This window comes from Macaca nemestrina, chromosome 5 (assembly GCF_043159975.1).
Source record: "Macaca nemestrina isolate mMacNem1 chromosome 5, mMacNem.hap1, whole genome shotgun sequence".
NCBI classification, from domain to species: domain Eukaryota; kingdom Metazoa; phylum Chordata; class Mammalia; order Primates; family Cercopithecidae; genus Macaca; species Macaca nemestrina.
In genome coordinates, this window is record NC_092129.1 from 84,814,030 (window position 1) to 84,837,231 (window position 23,202).

A 23,202-nucleotide genomic window follows, 5' to 3' on the forward strand; every position below is an offset into this window, starting at 1 on the left:
CCAAATCAATTTACAACCACCTCCTCCAGGAGCATTCATACACGGGATTTATTGGTAGGTCAGTGTAGAGGGGAGGAGGCTTAAAAAGAGCTAGGTAACGAGCCATGTGGCTGATGAGTTAGAAAGAACTAGGCAGCATGTTTTTTAAAAATCATATAACAGTGAGAGTATGCACTGTCCAATATTCCTACAAAATTTCACATGAGTTTAATGTGCAATGTGTAAAACAGCACAAAATATGAAAAAGCAACATCTGCTGTTCACTTTTTGTGCCTTCCATTTAGTGATCGATCACCACATCTATTCCTCAAAGCTATGAATGTGTTTTACTTTATGACAGAGCAGATGAATAAAATGTGTTACAAACCTAAGGGCATCCAGTATGTTGAAAATATGGACAAAAACAGACCCATAACTGGCAGCAGAACCAACGGATTCAGTTATTATTTGGTCCTGGAACAAAAAGTGCAAGCTATCTCAAAGGTGGGAAAAATAATATATCAGAATTAGTCACTGGAATATTTACTTCAATTTAAAATTTATTTTTAGTTGCTGGACAAAAATGTGTGTTTCCTAATACATACTGTCAAACCAAATAAAGCATATAAGACTAGCACGGTAAATTAAGTCCAACAGAATTTTTTACATGACTATTATTTATGTTGTTCAATAATAAAGAATGACATTCTAATTGTTTAAAAAATCCATATGGTAAATAGAGAAACATACAAGAAAAACTCAGGGACCATTTGTCCTAAAAATCTAAAAATTACTAAAATTCTTAAAAGAAGCAATGAGTAAATACAATCTCAAAGCTAAAATAAATAATTTAATCCACATTCTTAAAGTAGTGTATCAGATTCTAAATTGAAAACAAGGAGCTTAAAAAAAAAATAAAACAAGGAAGGAAGGAAGGAAGGAAGGAAGGCAAGCAGGAAGGAAAGAAAACCAGGGATTCATTGTTTTTCTACCTGAACCTCTATTAGAGGTATAATAATATATATATTATTTCTTACAATGTAAGGAATCATACAGAAATGAGAGAATTTCCTTCAAATGTGCTAAGTAAACACAAGACATGAACATATAGAAACAGTCTCAACCTTAGTTTTCAAACCTGTTTTCCTTTCCTCCTCATATCTAATCTGAAGTTTCTATTAAACCAAAAAATTGAAAAATATGATTTGTTGCTTTCCAAATTCTTAATATGTAATATTTCTTATTCTGAAATGAGTATCAGTCTTTAAAATTAGCAATCAAAGAACTTTGAAAGCGGACAGTGTAACATAACAAACTGCATAATGATTTTAAATCACAAGAAGGAATGGCTGCCAATCAGCTAATTGTAATTATGTATTGTGCCTACTCAAAAAGAACCTGAAATGGAAATTGTTTATTCACACACTTAAAAATAAATTTCGGTCTTCACAAACTTCATGAATTTTGAATAGTATTTAGGCTGTATGTAATATCTTTCAAGCCATAGGAGGGGAGGCTTTCCTGATTTTAAAGAAAAAGACAACCACACAGTACTCTGTATTTCTTTAAATGTGTTTTGAATATATTTATTTTAAATGCATATATTCAGTATGGGAAATCTATGATGCGTCTCTTAGGACTCCACATTAAATACTGAGGTCAAAATAAATAACTCTGGATATTTTGAAAAATACCAGAACAAAAGTTAATCTGTAGCACTTTTTCCAAACAGTATTGTATCTCTACAGGGAAAACAAATTCAAACAAAAAATAAGGCATAAAAGAAAGGACATCTTTGAAAGCGCAGTATTTTTGGCATTGAAATTTCCAAAAAGAAAGCTATCCCAAAAGAGAAGCTTTACAAAAAAATCCAGATACCTTCAATCACAAGCATGCCATCTGAAAAAGATAAAAGATAACCTGTAATGACACGGTTTTTAGATAAATTATTGCTCTATGGCAAATAAATGCTATAACTGAATAATCCAGGTTAAATAGCCATAAAAATGTTTAGCAATACAAAGAAAACACCCAAGTTCTTGTGAGAAATACAAGATTTCAAATATGGTATGGCAAAAAAAAAGAGTCATTCTTTAATGAAGAAAAAAAATTTATGGACACCGTGACTTTTATGGGACATATAGCTCATCTTGAATGCTTAACATATTGACCTCTTTTCTGTTCATGTATATACATAATAAACTAAACTTGTGCTATTAATGAAAGAATCATTCTTTCGGGGAAGATTTCTCTCAAATTATTACCAACTTGCAGATATGCTTATGCTTTGTTAACATATACATGCTTAAAGGTTTAATGATTTTTAAGTCATATGGTTAATAGATCAAGAAACTAAAGATTTTAAATAAATGTATCACATTTTAAAGACTTCTCAAATGATAACTATGGAAGTGAAATATCAATGTCAACCTTAATTTTAAGGAGATAGATATTGCACAGAAATCAAAGCATCTCAGTTTTGTGTTAACTACTATTTATAAAAATGTGTAAAGTCATTTTCATGGCTCTGGTATTTAGCTGTAAGATACGTTTATCACTGTTCCTGTAAATAATTAGATTCCAGTAGTCAAAATAATTAACTCAAAAACATGTAAAGGTCTCCTTTAACAGAGCTGCAAAAAAGTTAGAGACACCAATCATAGTGAAGTAATAGGCTATTGGGGATATAGTGAAATTAGGTGGCACATGACGAACATTGATCAAACACATTAAATTATTGACTCAATAGCATTTTCTTAAAATTTAGGATTAGTATTAGGTATAATATGAGAGATCATATAATCTACTAAAGCATTATAGATAGGGCTACTAAATAAACTTCAGAGAAGGTAAAGGAATTGTCCAAAGTCACCTAGCAGTGCAGTCACTGAAAAGAGCCTAGATTTGAATGTGGATTTTCTGATGTCAAGTCCAAGACTCTTTCTATTGTGTATGGAAATAAAAAATGTTAGTTATATATTAAGAGAAAAAAGTTAAAATCTGGAACTGATAAAACCATGGTTATTATTTTGCATAATGACACAAAGAGAATATCAAAAGGTAAGAATATTTATATTTGAGTTATTATATTCAACTTAATACTTGTCCTCAAATGCATACTGGTATTTATAACATCATGGTTGTACTATAGTTCATGCAGTCCACTAAATGTTTTCAAATATATACATTCGATGTAGAATATTTGGTATTTGTGAAAAGTCAGCTAAAAATTTTATGGATTGTTGTCTTCACATTTTTCTTGCACAGTCTAATATCAATGTGTCAGAGGGTGGTGAATCGGGCATTTTGTGTTTCTAAGAAATTGGTAGCAGCTTACAGACTGAGGACAAAGGCTCACAAAGTATAAGTATAATGATCCTCCTGCAGGGCTTAAACCATCACCCAGTATACTCTTCCCCATCCTCAGAATATGAAAGGAGAGGTCTAGGAAGGAAGAGAGAGAGCTTTCAGAATCAGCCTAGTGAGAAGGCTTCTGAAAAAAGAAAGAAAAATTATCACATTGAAGGATTCTCTCAGAAGGGGAGACAGGCATTTTGCTCCTCATTTGGAGATCTGCTTTGGCAACAAACTTCCTGATTCTCCCACTATATTACTGAGCAAATAAATTGGAAAGAGATGTCATAGTGAAGCAAAAGAGGCCACAATAAAGCAGCTTGCCCTCCCACCAATTACCATGGCAAGAATATAAGAGTGTCTCTCAGGGCAAGTGAAAGAGAGCCACTTAAGTCAGCTAGAACTCTACCAAAAGCTATCCATCATTAAGGAGATCCCAGAAATTAGGAGTTGTGGAGCTGCTAAAGTGGGTAGTCCAGAGTACTGCTTCAGTTCCAGTGAAGCCACTGGGACAGAATTCATAGGAAATATTTGAAAATAGTTTGAGTGGTCATCTTTCAGAAAGGTTGAAGGGAAGTTTCACATCCAGCCAGTTGTCTTTTGTCAAGGGACTGTCCAATAGAAAGTCCCCACAGAGCCACTTAAGAACTTGCATGTGCCCCACACCAGATACACAGAGAGAATCAGCTCTCAGGTAGTGGAAGCCAAAAAATCATTGACCAACAACAGAAAGAACTACAAAAGCTATGACATAAGTGGAGAGGGCTCCTGCCCTCACCTCTTGCTTTTCCACAACATGGAGGAGCCAAGTCTTGAAGAGAAGGAAAGAGGACTATTGAGATGAAGATTAAATCCCCAACATCTGTATCACCTCAAGAAATCATGCCCCCCTTCCCTCAGGCCTGCAACTCGAGGATGGCACAGGATAAAATAGAAGGGAGATATTAAACTGGATGGTTTTTAGGAATTAAAGTGATTGTAAAGTTATAGAATCTTTTCAGGATATTATTAAAGGAAGAAAAGGGAATATTCAATACAGCAATGGTTAAAACATTGACTGGAGAAGAATGAAGCCAGTTAGAGTTTTATATCTCACCATCTACTAAATTTAGAGAGGTAAATTAAACTGTCTTTACAAATGTTGAACTCATTGGTTTTAAACATTAGAAAACAAGTAAATATTAGGTATCAATGATATCATTTCATCATCAGTAATCACAGAAATTCTATTTTGATAGTCTATTAATTTAAACAGGCCCAGTGGGTGAACATTTTCTAGAAGAAAGAAGAAAAGAAATCATATTGTCTAGTTTAAATAATTTCCTTTCACTAGCACGAATCTTGTATTAAGGAGTGTGGGAAAGGTAGCTGTCTTATCTTGCATGTCAGTAACAGTTTTCCCTTTTTTCATTTGCATGATGTTTTAATTTTACAGTAAATAGTATCTTATGTGTTAAAATAGTTTAGATCATTGATCTAGATCAGTTACTCTAAAATATTAGCTCTAATATTTCTGAACAAACCACCTTGTTTTCTCTATTGTGGGTTTGTAACCACACAATTTTCTAGTTGGCGGATATTAGAGAATATATAGTGAACTCCTCACTCAGGATGAGAACCTTCCCTTCAACCTTTCTGAAAGATGACTACCCAAACTCTTTTTTAATATTTCCAGGGAATGCTGCCCCAATGTCTTCACTAGAACTGAAGCAGTATTCTGGGCCACTCATTTTTTAACCTTTGGGTCTGCATTCACTGTTGTCCAATAAAATGAATGTAAGTGATACGTGTTGGTATGACAGGTGGGAGGGGGCAGGTAGAAGGAAGGAGTACATAGGAAGACATAGTGTTATTTTCATGAGGAACCTTATAACATATATTGAAGTTTTCTCTCTTGATTGGATTTTAAATAAAACTATTACTTCATTCTGTGGTTTACTGGATTATCATGGCTAAAGAAAAACTCCTATATCTTGTTAAGTTATACTAGGAGCCAGTAAGGCCAGTTGTACAGGAAAATGTCACCTATATAGTACCTGTATCAAAGAGGAATGGTGCTTGTAAGTATTTCAAAAGCATTTCAAAAGCAAACTAAAAACTATAAGAGGCAACCATCCGCATTTTACAAGTCCTTGGCTCAGAACAACATTTTCAACTTTTTTTTAACCTAACTAAAATCTGCCTAGAATTTCCATTGTAATTCCCATGGATAACTGCTAAAGCTTTTGGTCCATGTCAAAGTGAAAATATTCTATAAAAAGACATGCCAGCTAACTGGAATTGAAACTTAGATTTCTATTTGCTCTAGTCCCCTAGTACAAACTCTTTCAAAAACTGAATGTTTTCATGTGAAAATAAGCATTAGTGAAAGAATGAAAAGTAAACCTGAACTGATGAGCCCTGTCCACTTACCTCATTGCTGTTATAGTTCTTTCTGTTGGTGGTCAATGATTTTTTGGCTACCACTACCTGGGACCTGGTGCCCTCTGTGTTGCTGGTGTGGGACACACAAGTTCTTAAGAGGCTCTATGAGTCCTTCCCACTGGGCAGTCCCTTGGCAAAAGACATCTGACTGGATGTGATTTCTTCCTCTATCTCACATTAGCTCTGCCTTGGGCAGTTCCATAGCTCCCACTTTCTGGGATCTCCTTAATGATGGTTAGCTCTGTTGGGTAAAGTGCTGGCAGACTTGAAGTGACTCTCGTTTCGTGCCCTGAGAGACACTCTTACATCCTTGCCACGGCAAAAAAAAATCATGGGTGTGCAAAAAAGGAAACCTCAAAAAAACATGAGGAAGGACTATGAAAGCAGCCCACACTGGGTATTTATAAATGAAATATAATCTAGATTGCTTTTCACCACAGAGGTTCTATATGTGTATTCATCATGTGATGTGAACTGAAGTGTAGCATAAGTTTGTATGTAGATGTTTCACTGCATTGCTGAACTTGAATAACACAAGAAGGTGGGAATAGAGTAGCTAGACATCTTAAAATATAATCACTTGGAGTGTAAAAAACAATATTGCCCTATAAGTGTTCTAACAAAAATGTTTGCCCTCTTTTTTTCCCACTATAGCAGTAATGGCAATATTGAATAATGGAAGGTAGAGCTGTGGGTTTGCTATTAAAAATAAGAATGAAAGACTTTAGTTTACCTTAAGCTTGCATTTGAATCATTGTGCATTTTTACCAGGCAACATAGAGGCTCTGGAAACTTTGTCTCAGATTCAAACCTTGAAAGCTTTGTATCTTTTATGAAATCTCTGATTATGTTAAAGAAACAATCCATAATTGGCCTATCTATGTTACTTTAGCATCTGGCAGTTTTACAGACTTGACTAAAAATATATGTTTTAAAGCCTACTACTGTATAATTAAATGAAAGTTTGGCTTTATTCAAAAATGCAAATGAATTCTTGGCTTTTTCTCTTATTCACTTTTAAATTATTTATATGTAGTCCCCATTCATAGTGCTTTCTCTGGTCCAGAAACAATTCAATTTCAACAAATTTCCAATTTGTTTAAAATTTTACAAAGAAATTGGCTTTAAATTATACAATAAAAGCATATTTCTGTTGCTGGAAAAGGGTATAAAATACATCTTGTGGTATGAGATTGGCCAAACTAAAAATGAATGTATAGACATTTCATTTTCTTCTGTCATCTAACACAGCTACTATTCACATATATTAGCAGGTGCTTAGATCAAATCTCAGAAGAAAGAAAATTATTTTTACAAGTTATTTAAAAGCAATAAATGAACACCTTTAAAATTCATCTATCCTTTTAAATCTCATCAGTCACAAAGTAAATGTTTATAATTCCATACTTTATATAGAAAACAACAAACATTTCTAGATTTCTACCTTCATCATTTGCAAGAGTTTCCTGCTAAAACTCTTGAAAGCACACAAACTCCTTCAAAATACACCAGAGCTTTTGTGGTTGCCTGAAATTGCTGATTCCTCTTTTCCTCTCCATAAAGGTTGACATCTGGAGAAAGTTATTTATATCCTGAAAAAAGAATGAATGAAAGACGATATGTGCTACATGACAAATGTGAACACAGAAAAAGCTCTTTTTTTTTTTTAAGAAAAAAGTAGCTGTTTAAAGAGTGCCAGCTTTGTTGTTAATATTTCAAAGTAGCTAACAAATATGTTTTCACTAACACAAAAATAGTTTTATTTACATAGTAACTGACTACTAATTGTGAACTGTTCAGCTCGTTGAAATGTTCCAGACAATAGTAATATAATAATATTAATCAAGTTACAGAAATGTCACAAATTGCATATTAGCTTTTTATTTATATATGATAAAAAATAAAATTATATTAATGAATATTGTATCAAATCTCATGCATTCATAAACTACAACTGTGCTTCTTGGAGGTTAATACAATTAATTTAACACATAATTTTAGTTTCAGTGGAAGAATGAAGTTTAAAGAGTTTCAAGGTGAAGAGACCATGACCCAGAAAGAAAAACTTTGACATTGCCACAACACTGGCAATGACAGAAGGAAATATTTTGGAAACAACTGAATAAGTGTGAACCATATCAGCCTAGAGTGTCAATGACAACAACATTGACTGGAGGCCAAGACTTAAATAAAGCTGTCTTTGATTTATTGTTGTTCTTGTTCTTGTTTTTCAGCTCATGTGGAAGACAGTCTTACCTCATGCTTTTAGACATTGCCTCCTCTAGTCAAAACTGCACTCAACCCCCATAAGACTTGAATTAACTTAATCTTATTCTCCAAATTAAAGATAATTTTCTTTCTCAGAAATGCTGCTAAATACTTGACCTGACTGGAATCTCATTATCTATGGAGTGCCTTGATTTAAATAAATAACATGGGTGTCCTGCTTGATATGTCTCAGCTAGAAGAGTAATATTTTTGCAGCTGCGAAGGTTTTAGGAGAGTCTCCTCAGAGTGGTACCTGGATCTTTTAACTTCAGATCATCTAGGCAGCTCAACAAGAAGGGAGAGCCCCGGATTTCACCGCAGATCTACTGGGTGAGACTCTCTAAATCTGAGGTCTGAAAACACACTTCTATAATAAGTTCTCCACAATAGCAAAGATATGGAATTAACCTAAATGTCTATCATGGGTGATTGCATTAAGAAAGTGAAACACACATACAACAGAATACTATTCAGTCATTTAAAAAAAAAATGAAAACACGTTTTTTGCAGCAACATGGATGGAACTGGAGGCCCCTATCTTCAGTGAGAAAACTCAGAAACAGAAGGTCAAATACCACATGTTCTCACTTGTAACTGGGCGCTAAATGATGTATATACATGGACATTAAGTGTGGAATAATAGAAATTGGAGACTTGGAAGGATGGGAAGGTTTGAGGGGGAAGAGATGAGAAATTACTTAATGGGTACAATGTATATTATTTGGGTGATGGTTAGACTAAAAGCTAAGACTTCACTGCTACATGATATATTCGTGTAATACAACTACACTGGTACCTGTTATGTGTATACAATTAAAAATAAATAAAAAGATAAATAAAAATTAAAAGAGGCAGCAGGCAAAAAAATTATCCAAGGAAAGTTAAGATCCATTGCTTTCAGATATTATCCTCTTAGCCATATTGCACTTTTGGAACCGTTAAAGGGAGTGGTGCAGATGATAAAATAGTGAAGGAAGAGCTCAAGAGTCCTGTTACCAAGATTGACTTAGAAACAACTATTAATCTAATTCAATTCCCCCATATACTTAGTCTCTGCCAGGTATAAGCCCTTTAAAAGGCCTATGCTGTTCTTCCTTGAAGAATTCGTCACAAAGTCTTTTTATAAGAATGTTTGGTAAAAATTATAATGAAGTACAATGCAGTGACTTATAACGACAGGCAAAGTTTATGCCTTTTCTACTGCAATTGGCTCCTGCTCGAGAGGGACTATAAAAAATGCTTAAAATATGAAGTAGAAAGTGGTTTTATTAATCATATTTTCTTCAATCTGCTTCATGCACCCCTGCTGTACATCACTAACTGAATGCTACCAATGCCAAAGCCAAGGGCCATCTCCTTAGGCTGAGCTTATGTAGGATATCTAATCTTCCAGATATACTACATTTTGCTAGTTGCCTTAATTGCTGGCTTCGAAACCTGTGCTGATGCTCTGTTTCACATGTGCTCTTTGGTTATTCTTATTCATACACACTTCATGTAAGTGAGTTTCAAGTAATAAAAACAATATGCGCAAAAATAGAGGGTATTGTAATCAAGTAATTTGGGGAAAGGCTATGTATCTTGAATATATTTTTTTCTTTTGGAGGTTTACTATTCATGTTGTGCATTGAAGGACCAGGGAATTCTTGCAGTAAGGAAAAATCTATAATATTTTATAATCCACCCTCACAGACATATCCACGAACAATACTTTGCATCCTTTAATGCAATCAAGTTGACACTCAATATTAACCATCACACAAAGTGAAACATTTTTTTTTTTTAATTACCAGTATGATGTTCCCTAGTACTCCTCAAAATTGATCTTGGGAAATACCACTTTCCATGCATGTTGGAATCTCTTTGCCTTGTGTCAATGATCTGATTCTACCTGTGTGATAGATATTAGAGCTCTGGAGTCATCCTTGGATAGAGGCAAAGTCTTGGAGGTGTCTGCCAGGAAACAGGTGTACATCAAGTGGTTTACTGAGAAAGAGTTATGGCATTTTAATCATTTTATTAAAATTGATTTTAAGAACTTCCCCAAAAGACCAGGCAGTATGTTGCCACAATCCAACTGAGTTATCTAGCTTGATGTAAAGACAAGCAATGTGTTAATAGAACATAAAATACAATTTATATTCTTCCTATTTCAGTTCCATTCCAACCATTATGTCTAGCATCAAGACAGTCAATAACTCTCTTGATTAGAAAACCAAAATTACTTTTTTCACAATAGATTTCTCTAAAGAAATAGTAACAACCATTGCAATCATAAGGCATTTATTAAGTAATATTGTGCTAAACAAATATTATTCGAAGATATTTAGGTATAGACTATAGTTTCTTTTTTAACTCATACATTTTGTGTGTCTTGCAGACAATGGATACTGTCTCTAAAACACTGCCTGTAAAATGTCTCTACACTATTATATAATGTTAGCAGAATATTGTTTTAAAAAAATTTATCATATTGCTCCACTTAATTCAAATTTCAAGCAAAACACTTTGATAGGTAATTTGTCAAAAAGATAAGTGTCTGAAATGTTTAAGATGGCTAATCATTGATTTATGGTGTTTTAGTGGATCAATAAAAATATATATAGGCTTTTTAAACACAAGAATCTTCAACATTATCCTCTTCCTTACATAAGAAAGACTTTTCTCAGTATAACTCAGAGGTTCCAATTTGATGGAAGTATTCTTTCCTAGTAGACCTACTCAGCAGTCATCCAAACCCATTCCCTCCTTTCACTAACCCCCACCCCCGACCCAGTTTCAGGATTCCATGTGGGATGTTTACCTGTTTATCTCATGTGGGATGAGCAACCAGGGCTGAATGTTCCCAGTTCCCTTGGACAGCAGTCCTGCTTTTCTGCACACCATCTCTCATTTCTTCATTCTCACTTTACTTGGGCTACACTAACTTTCTCTTTAAAAAATTGTTACAAACACAGGCACAGGCCTGACTTTAACTCCCAGGAGCACAGATAAAAGCAGATCGTGTGTGTAATGATCCTAATAGGAAATATAATTTCTAAGATGTCCTTGTACCTATATTTATTTTAAGAAAAATAACATTTTATACTATAAAACAGAGAAATTGTGTCCCCCAAGATCTTTCTGGTCTTTCTTAGAGTAAAATCTTGACTCTATTTTTGCTGAAAGAAAAAGCTCAGTGACATTTTCTCCAAAACCAAAGGGACATTATGCCCTATTAAGTGAATTCAACCTTCTCCTGAGAAACAGAAAATATGCTGTCAACTTTAAAATAACCATTTCTTATAACACTCCCCACGGTCAGTCATCAATTTTTAAAAACTGCTTGGGTCCACGTTCTGATGGAGCACATTGCTATATCAGAAAAAAAATATGTATTAAGTGAGGGACACTGGCGCAGTCAGTAGCAATGTATGGTTCCACCATAATCATATGTAACTCTTATACCGTGCTAGGCCCTAATAATTCTAACCAAACAACACATTAATATATTAACATTTAACACCCTGAAAGAGGTATATTAGTGTCCGTATTTCACTTGAGCAAAGTTAAGCACAGATAGGTTACATAACTTCCCCAAGATCACATTAAAGTATCCAAAACTAGGTAAATCAGAACTGAGATTCAAAACCAGGCAGCCTTGTGAATCAATTCTCAGCTTCACGTGTCTTAAGAATAGCTAGGAATGTCAGGGAATATAACACTCCAACATGCTGGTTTTGTAGAATAACTACTAGAAGTGGCAAGAATTGCACTTTAGAACGTATAAAACAAAGCTTTTCCTCAGTTCTTTTCTTTAGCCCAATTTCACCCAACTGATATTTTCCTGAAAATCCCTAATGAGTGCTGGCCATGGAGTGCTATTAAACTCACTTTCTTCAGCATGGAGTAGGCAGAAAAACGGCCTCCCAAATATGTTCACATCTTAATCCCTGGAACCTGTGAATATGTTACCTTACACAATAAAAGGAATATTGCAGACGTGATTAAGAGTAAAACCTGAAAATGTGGAAACCATCATGGATTATCTGGATGGTTCCATCTAATCAAATGAATCCTTAAGAGTGGAGAACTTTTCCTGGCTGAATCAGAGAAATGCAATGTGATAACTAGACTGGCCGTTATTGGTTTTGAAGATAGGGGAAGTGGGCCATAAGGCAAGGAATGTGGTGGCATCTAGAACCTTGGAACAACCTTTAGCTGCAAACAATAAGTAACTAGGATATCAGTCCTACAACCATGCTGAACAGAATGCCGCTAACAACTAGAATAAGCAGGAAACATTATCTCCCCTAGAGTCTCTCAAAGGAACGCAGTCCTGTTTATATCTTAATTTTACCCCTGTGAGACCTGTACCCAACTTCTGACCTACAGAACAGCAAGATAAGTTTGTGTTGTTTCAAACCACTAAGTTGTAGTAATTGTTACATCAGCAAAAGAAAACTAATATGTACACCCAGAAGCAACATTTGTAAATGTTCACATGGTTTCATCTCCAGTATTTAGCAACTAGGAAATTAGTTAACTCTTCTGTCTTAATTACAGAATATTAAAAGAGTTATCACTTTATCTCCACAGTGTATCATCCTATTACCTTCCTTTCTAAGTGGTGATGTCTACGATAATGACACACACACTGGTACTAAAAGTATGCTGTTAAAAATAGTTACATTTTACCTCTAACTTTCATCACAAAATGACTACCTACATAAATTTCATTATAAGGAGTCAATTTGTTATTAAACCAAAATTTAGAAGACAGACAACTTTTCATCAAAGAAAAAAAAAATGACTGATTGCGAATGTTCTCTGCTTTCCCTCAGGCTTCTAAGGACACAAAATTTGATGTTAGAGAGCCCATGTTTAATTCTTGCAGGTGTCCTTCCAGAGAAAATTAAGGAATTGCATAGTGAAAATTGAAGTTTCTCTATATGGAGATAACCCCCTGCCGTTCAAAGATTAAATGCAAATTTCTCCAGGATGAGGTTGCAAATATCCTGTCTATTCAAAATAAGCCAAAGTGTTAATGTGCTGTATCACTCTTACTATATTAGAAAAGTAATCCAAACTGCAAAGGACTATTCTAGCTAATTTGCAACAGTTCCTGTCAGTGCTAAGAATGCATGTTGCTACAAATTAGATTTCAACTTGTGTTACATCACCAATACAAGTTTATTTTAAGATCTACTCTTCTATTTAAGAAGAAACAAACTTCCCAATTGAGAAATAACACCTAGTGTCCATATAATTTCATCAGAATGTTGTACACTGACTCTTAGATTTATAAAATTGTTACTCTAGAGGGATGCTTTTTCTCCTTTGAACATTTGTCCTTGTGTAAACAGACCTAAATGGCTTCAGAGAAAATACAGTGACTCACTGCTTGAGAGATTTGAGGAATGAAAAGCTGGGGAAAAGCCAGAAAAGGTTTTACAAAGGAGGTGATACTCAACTGTGGCTTTGACACTGTCACGGCACAACTAGACACCTGGGAGACAGAAAAAGGGAGTAACAGGAGAAGCAGAGGCAGAATTTGGAGGTTGTGGATAAGAGCAAGAGATATGTGGCCAGGCACAGTGGCTCATGCCTGTAATCCCAGAACTTTGGGAGGCCAAGGCGGGCAGATCACCTGAGATTGGAAGTTCGAGACTACCCTGACCAAAGTGGTGAAACCCTGTCTCTACTAAAAACACAAAAAAATTTGCTGGGCCTGGTGGTGGGCACCTGTAATCCCAGCTATTTGGGAGGCCGAGGCAGGAGAATCACTTGAACCCAGGAGGCAGCATGCTCTTGCACTCCAGCCTGGACAACAAGAGTGAAACTCTGTCTAAAAAAAAAAAAAAAAAGCAAGAGTTGTGTAATTTCTATGGTCCAGAGCAGAGTAGCCGCACAGAGGACCATAAAATGAGGCATGCATGAGGACACTCTAGAGTGAAACTTTATATTTTGGTACTTATTTGTTAGCCACCATGAATGGTAGAATATTGTTGAAAAAATATTAACCTAGAACTTCCTATAAAGTTGAGGAGTTTTTTTTCTTTGTTCACTTATTTGTTTATTTGTTTGCATAGTTAAGGTCAACCTTTAGGAAGAATCGTCACTACCATTTCCAAGTAAGCTGTACCTTCTAAAAAATGCTTAGCCTCTGTCTATGACTGTAATGATACTGTGAATATGCTAACAAAGACAGGGAAAGCAATTTCAGTAAGACTATATTATGATGGATTTCTTTAAGATGCATGGCAAATATATTTGTGCCTTCTAAATGGAAGACTAAATGGTTTCTTCACATCAGAAATTGTGATATATGGCTATTACTCTTTTTCCTCTTTGGACTGAGTCTAACATGTTTTAAAATGACAACATTCAAAGGTTCAATTCAATTTAGGTAATCATCAGAAATGTCAGCTGCCTTTCAAAGGACCTTTGGAATCTGCCAAATTAGGCTAGAAATCATGCCTGGATAGTTTTCATTACATGTGAGCTGAAACTTTCTGCTTCTGGTCAAGAAAACCACATTCCAAAAAAAAAAAAAAAAAAAAAAAAATGTGCTGGGGACCTTAGCTTTAGCCCCTGAATAACACAGAAGCAGAAAGCAGCAGAGAATTTTTTCCCCCGTTATTACTCCAATTTTTTTAAAAACAAAAATTTTGATGCATTACATTTTTGTGGTTTCTGAAAAATTGAAGTCACACGAATTTGCAGTCATAATCACAAAAAAAGATTTAATCACAGTTTGAACCCTTTTACTTTTTAAATTAATATGAGCCATATTCTCATGGATTAAAAGTCAGTCTAAAATCAACAAATCTTTGTCCTCATGAAATGAGAGGTCCTATGTTTTGATAAAAATTTGACGTGGTAATACATACTCCATGTGAATAAATGAGTTCTTCACGAGGAGCCCAATTCATAGGAATTGGCCAATGTATTCCCTTCTTGCTGAAGAGGCTGCCGTCCTAGAACCAGATGTGTCTAGCAGAGGTAGACTGGGTTTGCCAGCGCTCTTTTGTGCCAGGCAGATAATATGGAAAAAATCCTGACCCCAGATGGAGTTTTGTATCTGCAGTGCCTAGAACAGAGACTGAGTCACTGAGTGTCAGTTACATCAAAGCCTCTCAACCAGTGCGCCATTAGAGGGTGCATTGCAGGAGGCTGGGACAGCCCCATCCCCCGGCCAGCAGCTTCCAGCTGCCAGAGTCCTTCAGTTTATCTAAGCGGGCCATGGGAATCTGATTACTTTCTGCATACCAAAATTTGAAAAATATTTGGAGCACTAAATTAAAAGACTGTGTATTCCCATCAAAGAAATATCTAACAAACTGGTCAAAAAGAGATTGGTTCATGGCTTTTCACAAACATATTGCGATGAAATAAGTCAGTTGCATAAAATTCTTAAAATAATAATATGGATAATACCTTTTTAGTGTGAGGATTTTTCTGGAAACATCCTTTAAAAAAATAGATCCCCTCTCAGAAGGAAAAAATATATATAATAAGCAACAAAAATATTTTAATCCAGCATCATAGCAATAATAATACCATCTACTTACAGAACAAAAATCTATCTCATAATGTTTGTTGAATGTGCACAGTATGTTTTCATGAGAATACTTATTTTTCAACAAGTCTTTTAAAATGATGGTTTAAGTGCTTTTGCTTTCTGCTTTTTAAAATAATTTACTTTCCAAGTCTAAATATAATATTTTATCACTTTAAATAAAAGTATTATGGAAAGATCTAATGGGTTTAAATGTACTGTAAAATAGTTTCCTGACATGTTGAATGCTCCTTACCTTTGCTTTCAGAGTAGTAGCCACAGGATTCTGTGGCATCTAGGGAGTGACTGTTTAATCAAGCAGGGCTACTTGTAATTTCTAATTCCAGATCAACCTTGTTTGAAAGAAAATTCAAAGAAGTAAACTGTGAAGCCCGAAACGCTAAATTTTAATGTAGCTAAAATCCTAAATTCAATAAAAGAAGATGAAAGGACCCACTAGAGCTTTTAGCAAGTGTGTATAATTTCAATAGGCTGTAGATTATATTTAGAGAGAAAAATGAACATTTATTTTTAGAAGTGGAAAAGTCAAAATGTTAATTAAGGTAGGTTTAGCCATGAAAAAAAAGTTAAATATTCCATCAGAGCAAAATGTGGATAGACTATCTTGGCCAATAAAGATTACATACAGATGTGAAAAAAAAAATTGTTGAAATCTCAGGTATGTTAAATGCCATACTATTAATTTGCATTTGGTATCATCCTGCCGTAATTTCCAAAAGCAATTACACCATTAAATGCACAAGAAAGATAACAAGCTATGTAATCAATAAGTGACCTCAAGAGAGGTGCAAATTTATTAACATATGCTTATCCCTCACCAAGTTTGCCATGCTCTCTTACAATTACCTAGTGTATAATATTGATGTTGATAATAAAATTGTGTATACAAGGAAAAAACAGACACATTGAATTTGTTCATAAATTCCTATGCAATGGCTTGATTACTGACAGTTACGTATCTGCAGTTTAACAATGTTTACTTACAGTCATAGCTTTGCCTAAGCATAAGCATATATGCCAAAGTCCATGGTGTTCTTTTTAGAATGGTTTAAGAATCAATCCAATGACTCAACTAAACAAAATAAGATGTTTTGCTATGGCATACCTAAGTTAGGCAACTAACTTCACTCTGTTTAGGCAGCCTCCCAAAGAATCCAGAAATAATCATATGTACTCTGGATTTGTCCTTTAGTATTGTTTGTCTTGATATGATTTTATCTAGGAAAATCATTTTTTTCTTGCTTAACTAAAAAACATCTGAAAAGATTTAAAATTCTCAATATTTAGATAAAAATGTATACAGCTACAAATGAAAAGTCTTAATGCAATAATCCAAGATGTATAAAATAGGAACTACAGAACATAGCTTACATTCTTTTATAAACTCTATGGTTTTTTTCCCCAAATTAAGCATGTATTCACACACAAATGCATACCTGCACATATACCAAATATATATTTGAAGTTCAGTTGAATAATGTTATTTTAATTCTTTCAACAAAACTTTCTGAGCATTTACTTATGTGCCACGTATTATTCTGTAGGTACAATGGATATAGAAAATGTTTATTTCAGATCATTACCGGTTGTTTTACTAAATTACTACTTTGCTTTTTAGAATTTGATTTTTAGGACAACTCTCACTAGTGGACACCATGGCCCTCCTCTCCTGACTCCCTACCTCCAAGTAGCTTCCTGGATAAACAATATTCAGTCAAGCAACATTGAATATAAATTATCCCAAGGAAAATATTCCTCCTTAAATTGAAAATGTGTCAGTACCTAATTCTGGATTCTACTTAAGCATTTCAGACTTAATTTCAGGGTCTTAGGACTTTATAATATTTTTTTCTTATTATTTCAGGGCCATATGTCACCAAAATTATAATGTTAGTGAAGTTTTACGTTAGTGTTTTCTTACATGCACATATGCCTTTCATCATCTTTCTCTTTAAAAAAAAAAAAAAAAAAAAAAAAACTGCCCCAATTCCTGCTAATGTCCAACAACCTAAAAGTAACCAGGACCCCCAAGACCTGCCCCTTATTAGAAGCTTTTTGTGTTCCAGATCAAGTTCACAAATCAAACATGCCATGTTATTTCCTCTTTGCAATAACATGAGCATTTATTGAGGGCCTGCTCTGTGTCAGGAGCTGTTCTGTGTCAGACCCAGCACCAACTCTCTTATGGGACCCTTCCTCTGATGAACAGCACCAGCTTATTTGATAAGCAAAATTAATGTGTTAGTGGATCCTACCGGGACAATGGATTACTTTTCACTGTAATATATTACATGTTAACAGGAGGTTTTTGGAGCCAGTGCATTTACCTGTAGAAATTCATTTACAGATGTGAAAATTGAAACCCTAAAGTATTAGGTGATGTCCCTAAAATCTTACATCTGGTTCCTTGAAACACCAACATGTAAGTTCCAATTTTCTTGTACCACAGCCTTTTGAGCTTTTACCTCTCAATTTTGAAAAAACTACTAGCTGTTTAATTCAATTATATATCAAGGAGAACTTGTGCTTATGGAAATGTAATTCTGGTTCTGATGACATCTACCATCGGAGATACTATAGTACAATCAGATCCCATCCAGCTATAAAACAAATTATCTCATTGAGTCATAAATGCCATGATTTTCTCTCCTACTAAACCTGATTACTAAATCTGTAACATATTTAAATAGAGACTCAACAGTACTTTGGTTTTATGTCATGTTCATATGATGTTTCCCAAATCAAACCATTATCTACCTACATTACCCAAGTAAATGGACCACTAAATAAAAATACAGAAAAATTACTGGATAGTCAGTTTAGAAGGACTCCCCAAAATAGCCACATTAAAAAAAAATTAATTTGGGAATTGTATTTCTAACCTAGGCCTAATGATTTTTATGGCATGGCTCCTACAACACTGTTAATAATGTAGCCTGCTCCACGGCATTCTAGAAGCAGGGTGATAGCAACAATTCAGCAAAGAATTGAGGAAATTAGAAAATAAATTGTAAAAGGTTATCATCCCACTCCCAACCCCAATATCCTCAGAAGAGTTTTCCCTATTCCCACTCTAGTCACTTAAGAAGCATTGTTTTAAATTATAGCATTTTACTTGGAGAGAGGAGACTCAAAATACAACATATTGCTAAACTCATAAGAAAAAAATAGAACCAACGTTTCAAAACACATTACCCACTTTTAATTTCTTCTCTTTAGATATACAAAATGCTGATAGCAAAAACAAATTAGTCCACTTTGCCAGAAATTCAGTTTCCTTTCCCTGCCTCAGCCTGCCATACCCCACTAATCCCTGTGACCCACTACCCCTACACATACAGACTCCCCAAAATAATAGTTTTAGTCCTGTTATAACCAAATCCAGTAGGTAAAATGTAGAAGACTTTTATAAATTATTGAGTCTTAAAAATTATTTCAAACTGCTGTTAAAATTCAGGATTATGTTTTTAAAACATTAAAGAAACAACACTGTTAAAGGTAACACATTGCTGCATACAAAATTTGTGAATGCTGGGGTATGTGAATTTTGTAAATGTTCATTGAAAATGTCTGAAAATCTTGAAAATCTACCAGGCTTATACCAATAAGCTCAAGTTCCTTCTCTTAGCAGAGCACTGAAACCAATGCTCATATAATCCTCGCAGGCTCTGCCTCAGTAAGGTTTATGCCTCATTGAAGCAAAAAACAACTTTATGGTTTCCCACAGAGAAAGCTATTGGAACTTTTCTCTAACACTACAACATATAGAGCAGAATTCAGTAAAAGCTAATGGTTTGGGCTGACCAAAGGTTTAGTTTTAGAAATAAAGAAAAGATCTCAGTATAGGACAAGCAGTCTTATGGCTGGACCTATTGCTATAACCAGTTAATCTCCTATGTTGAAATCTGAACATTTAACTGAAGGGCATAAAACAGCACCAGTGACTTGAGACCACTGAACTGGCTTAATGGGTTCTTCCCCTGATGGGAAGGTCTAGCCTGTTTGTCTATATCATGTGAGGAGCAGGAGTGAAACAGTGGCAATTCTCATTGGTATCTCATAAATTTATATTGAATTGTTCAGACTGCTTTGAAAATGCTCCATGCCATAAATCACAGATCATTCTACTATCACTAGACTCTATTATTATAAACAAAGAGCTTTTGGAATTCTGGAATTTAAAAATTCTGAATAGTTTCTTTGTCTTGACGGAAAGTAAAAAGAACAAACTTGTTTTAAACAAAATCAGATGCTCCAAATGGTCAGTTGATAATGCTACCAATCAAAGAAAACTAAAGGGGAAGAAAAAGAAAAGAGGAAAGAGAGGAGGCAACAGGAAAATCGGCCTTCTTCCTTCAGTCTATGGTAGGAATAACTCAATTGTCCCCCTTCTTCAAAGGGTGTGAATTCAGCTTCTCCTTCTTTACTTCCTTTGTTTCATGTAATGGTTATTGGTGTTGGGCTTTTCTTGTTTATTCCCATTTTTATATCTTATGCTTTGTTCAAACAATTGGCAATCCTCAAAGTCTGTCACTGGAACTTAAGAACAGTTTTAGATAAAATTTAGCAACTTTACATTTTGAAGAAACATGCCAAGGAAGTGTTAAAAATAATATAATAAAATATACTGTATATGTGACAAAAGGGTGCTTATAAAATCAAGGTACAGACATAAAGCACATGGAATCGGATAGTCTACATACTTCATAACATTACATACTGGGGAGTCATTTCCAATTGACATTTCAAGAAAAGGTTACATTCATATTGCCCTAGTGACTGAAAAATCACAAATAAGTTAAACATTTAAATGTATCACTACTAATAAGACTGTGGAAACTTTTCCTTATTAAACTAGGTTAATACTATCAATTTAAAGTACATTTCTGACAGTTCAAGCACATTTTTTGGCCATGTAACACGTTTGCAAATCTTAAATGGTTTCACATTTCTCTAAACCATAATAAGAGCATAACATGAATATTTAAGCAGCTTGGCTTTGATTTAAATATATTTGTTCAGGATATGCTGGCAGCAACCCAAAATGTAGTGTAATACCCTCAAAGCTGGCAATTCCAAACTCATTTAAGAAAGCAGATAATATGGGCTGGCAGCATTAAAGCAAATAAAGTCAATTAATTTTTTTCTTAATTTGTTTCTTCTGGCTTGAAATTACCAGGGATGGATAAATCTGAAGATGAATGAAAAAAGAAACTACTGGGAAGGGAACAGAAACAAGAAGAGGATGGGAAATCTAAAGCTGCTATTTCTTATTCTGATCTTAATAGCAGGATACAGTTGAATAATAACATTATCTATTGAAGGTCACTGAAATGTAAGGAGGGAATTCCATTTTGAAAACTTTAATATGTGGAGAGTCAGTATATCATTTTCACGAGCAATGTCCTTAGCAGAAAGGATTTTCTTAGAACTATCATGCTACAGAAAACTGCATTTTTATAGTAACTGAAAGATGCATAGTTACTGAAAAAATAAAACTGCCATTTTGTTGTATTGCCATTAATCACATGGTTTGGATTTTGATGACTTGTAGAGGCTGAGACTATTAAATGGTGGAATAGGTCTATGGACAACATTCAGATAGTATTCTCAATGCTTCACTACCCCCTGTTTAACCCATTTTGGTATACTTTAGAAATGTAATACTGTCTTGTTGGAGTTTTTTTAAAACATGAGAAAGCAATAAAGAAACACATTGAGATGGAATCCCCCTAACTTGCTCTCCAATAAAAACAGACTTTGCATTATTTAGTTTTTGCTTGAAGGCACTTCAATTTTTGATGCCTAAGACTGACTTAAGCATTGAGTAAACATATCTTTGTATGTATCATTGCCACCTTTTTAGGAAAATAAAATATAGTGTCAAGTAGTTCTGGAGGAACTTAAAAGCTGTGTCTTATTTGGTATTTTGAGAGCAATAGTTCTCAACCCTGGCTACACACTGGAGAACTTTAAAAAAAATGAAAAAACAAAACATTTCACACACCGTAAGCACAGAGAAATTAAACAGTGATGTATTTGGGTGAAACCTCAGGCATTATTATTTTTTTAAAGTTCCCCCATGATTTTAATATGCAGCCAAGCTTTAGAACCATTTGGTAAGTTATTTTTACAGTGTTATTAGGGTTTTTACTATTGCTACATAAAGGATTCTAGTCTTTAATTAAATCAAGGAACCATACTATGCTGATTATCAATACTATAGCCATGTTTCTTGAAGAAAGTGTTTAACATATGGAAATCCGTATGCTTCTCTTAGATACCCATATGCTCTGCTTCTATGTATGTTATTGAAAATACTATTTTAGCCTTTATGTCACTTTCATAAGAAACATGTCCTCCATGTTTTGTGAATTGACTAATAGAAAGGTATTAAATATATATAGTATGATTTTAAATTAATAAAAATATTTCAAGCCATAATGAAATGAAAGCTATTTATTGGGATAAAGTATTGGCCATCAGTTTGAGTACTAGTGAATACTGTTTTACACTTGAATAGAAGTGAATATACCTTAATGTTGGGTATCCAAAGTGTCTCCATAGGAAAGTGAAATAACATAAAATAAGTAGTACAAAATAAAGTCTCTAACTTTCACTAAAAGAGTGATGAAAAGGAAACTGACTTTGGCAAGCACATCTTCTGGCCAGTCACATTAAATATGTTATTTCACCTTTCTTAAAAAACAAAAGTGGGAGGTATTTGGCACCCTGCCTCAGAGATTTAATAAATAATGGGCTCTCAGAAAAGTTAGTAATTTGTTCAGGTTAACAAAATAATTAAATTTAAAAATGGGGTGCAAATCCAGATTTTACCTTTTACTTTTCTTCTACCATTCCATGCTGCCCTCATGAAGGGTAGCTTTTGTATGGTTAATTTTCCATAAGACAACAGAAACAAATATCTCAAAAGAAATTCTGCATAATTAGTCTAGTTTTATTCAACCAATTTATTGACTGACTAATATAATAAATGACTGCTAGTAGCTATGAAAGACATAAGAATGATAACCATATGGCCCCTGTCTTCAAAGATATTAAGTACAAATAATAATTGATAATAGAATGTTAAGAGCTATAAGAGAGATATAAAGCAAGGAGTACTATATAGCATCTTATAGGGAAGAGAAACTAATTTCCGCATCAGAAATCAAGGAGGCTACAGAATGACAATTGAGCTCAAACATAAAGATTAACTAGAATTTCCACAGGATAAGGAGTTTGAGAAGACTGTGCAATGATTAATCTAAAAAGGAGGAAGAATGATTTAGAGACTGTTAAGTAAAGGGATCTGACTGAAGTACAGAACACATGAAAAAACAGAGCGGGAGAGGAGATTCAAACATTGTCATGGGATCAAACTCAAAAGACCTGAAAGCTATGTTAAAGTTTATCAAATAGAATCCTCCAGTTTTACTTTGAGGAAACTGAAGCCCAAGGATGTTTAATGTTTCACCAAATATCACACTAGTAATAACTGCCTGAGTTAAACACACACACAAAATAAATCTCTTATTCTACTCCCTCAGTTTCTTCCCCTACCATTTCTTCCTCTCTGCCAGCCTTTTCCTTCTTTACTTCTCTATTTTATTCCT

General features: G+C 34.3%; 1 protein-coding gene and 1 long non-coding RNA gene across 11 annotated transcripts in view; one reads left to right on the forward strand and one right to left on the reverse strand.

Moving 5' to 3' along the window:
* LOC105478796 (glutamate ionotropic receptor kainate type subunit 2) overlaps positions 1–23,202 on the reverse strand; it is a 705,430-nt gene that overhangs the window by 627,750 nt on the left and 54,478 nt on the right. The gene's annotated exons all lie outside the window — the stretch shown is intronic.
* Positions 19,815–23,202, forward strand: part of LOC105478794 (uncharacterized) — a 38,785-nt gene continuing 35,397 nt past the window's right edge. For all 4 annotated transcript variants that reach the window (XR_003017354.2, XR_003017352.2, XR_011623506.1 and 1 more), the window contains exon 1: positions 19,815–19,951. This is a non-coding gene — a long non-coding RNA (uncharacterized lncRNA). The remainder of the gene's footprint in view (positions 19,952–23,202) is intronic.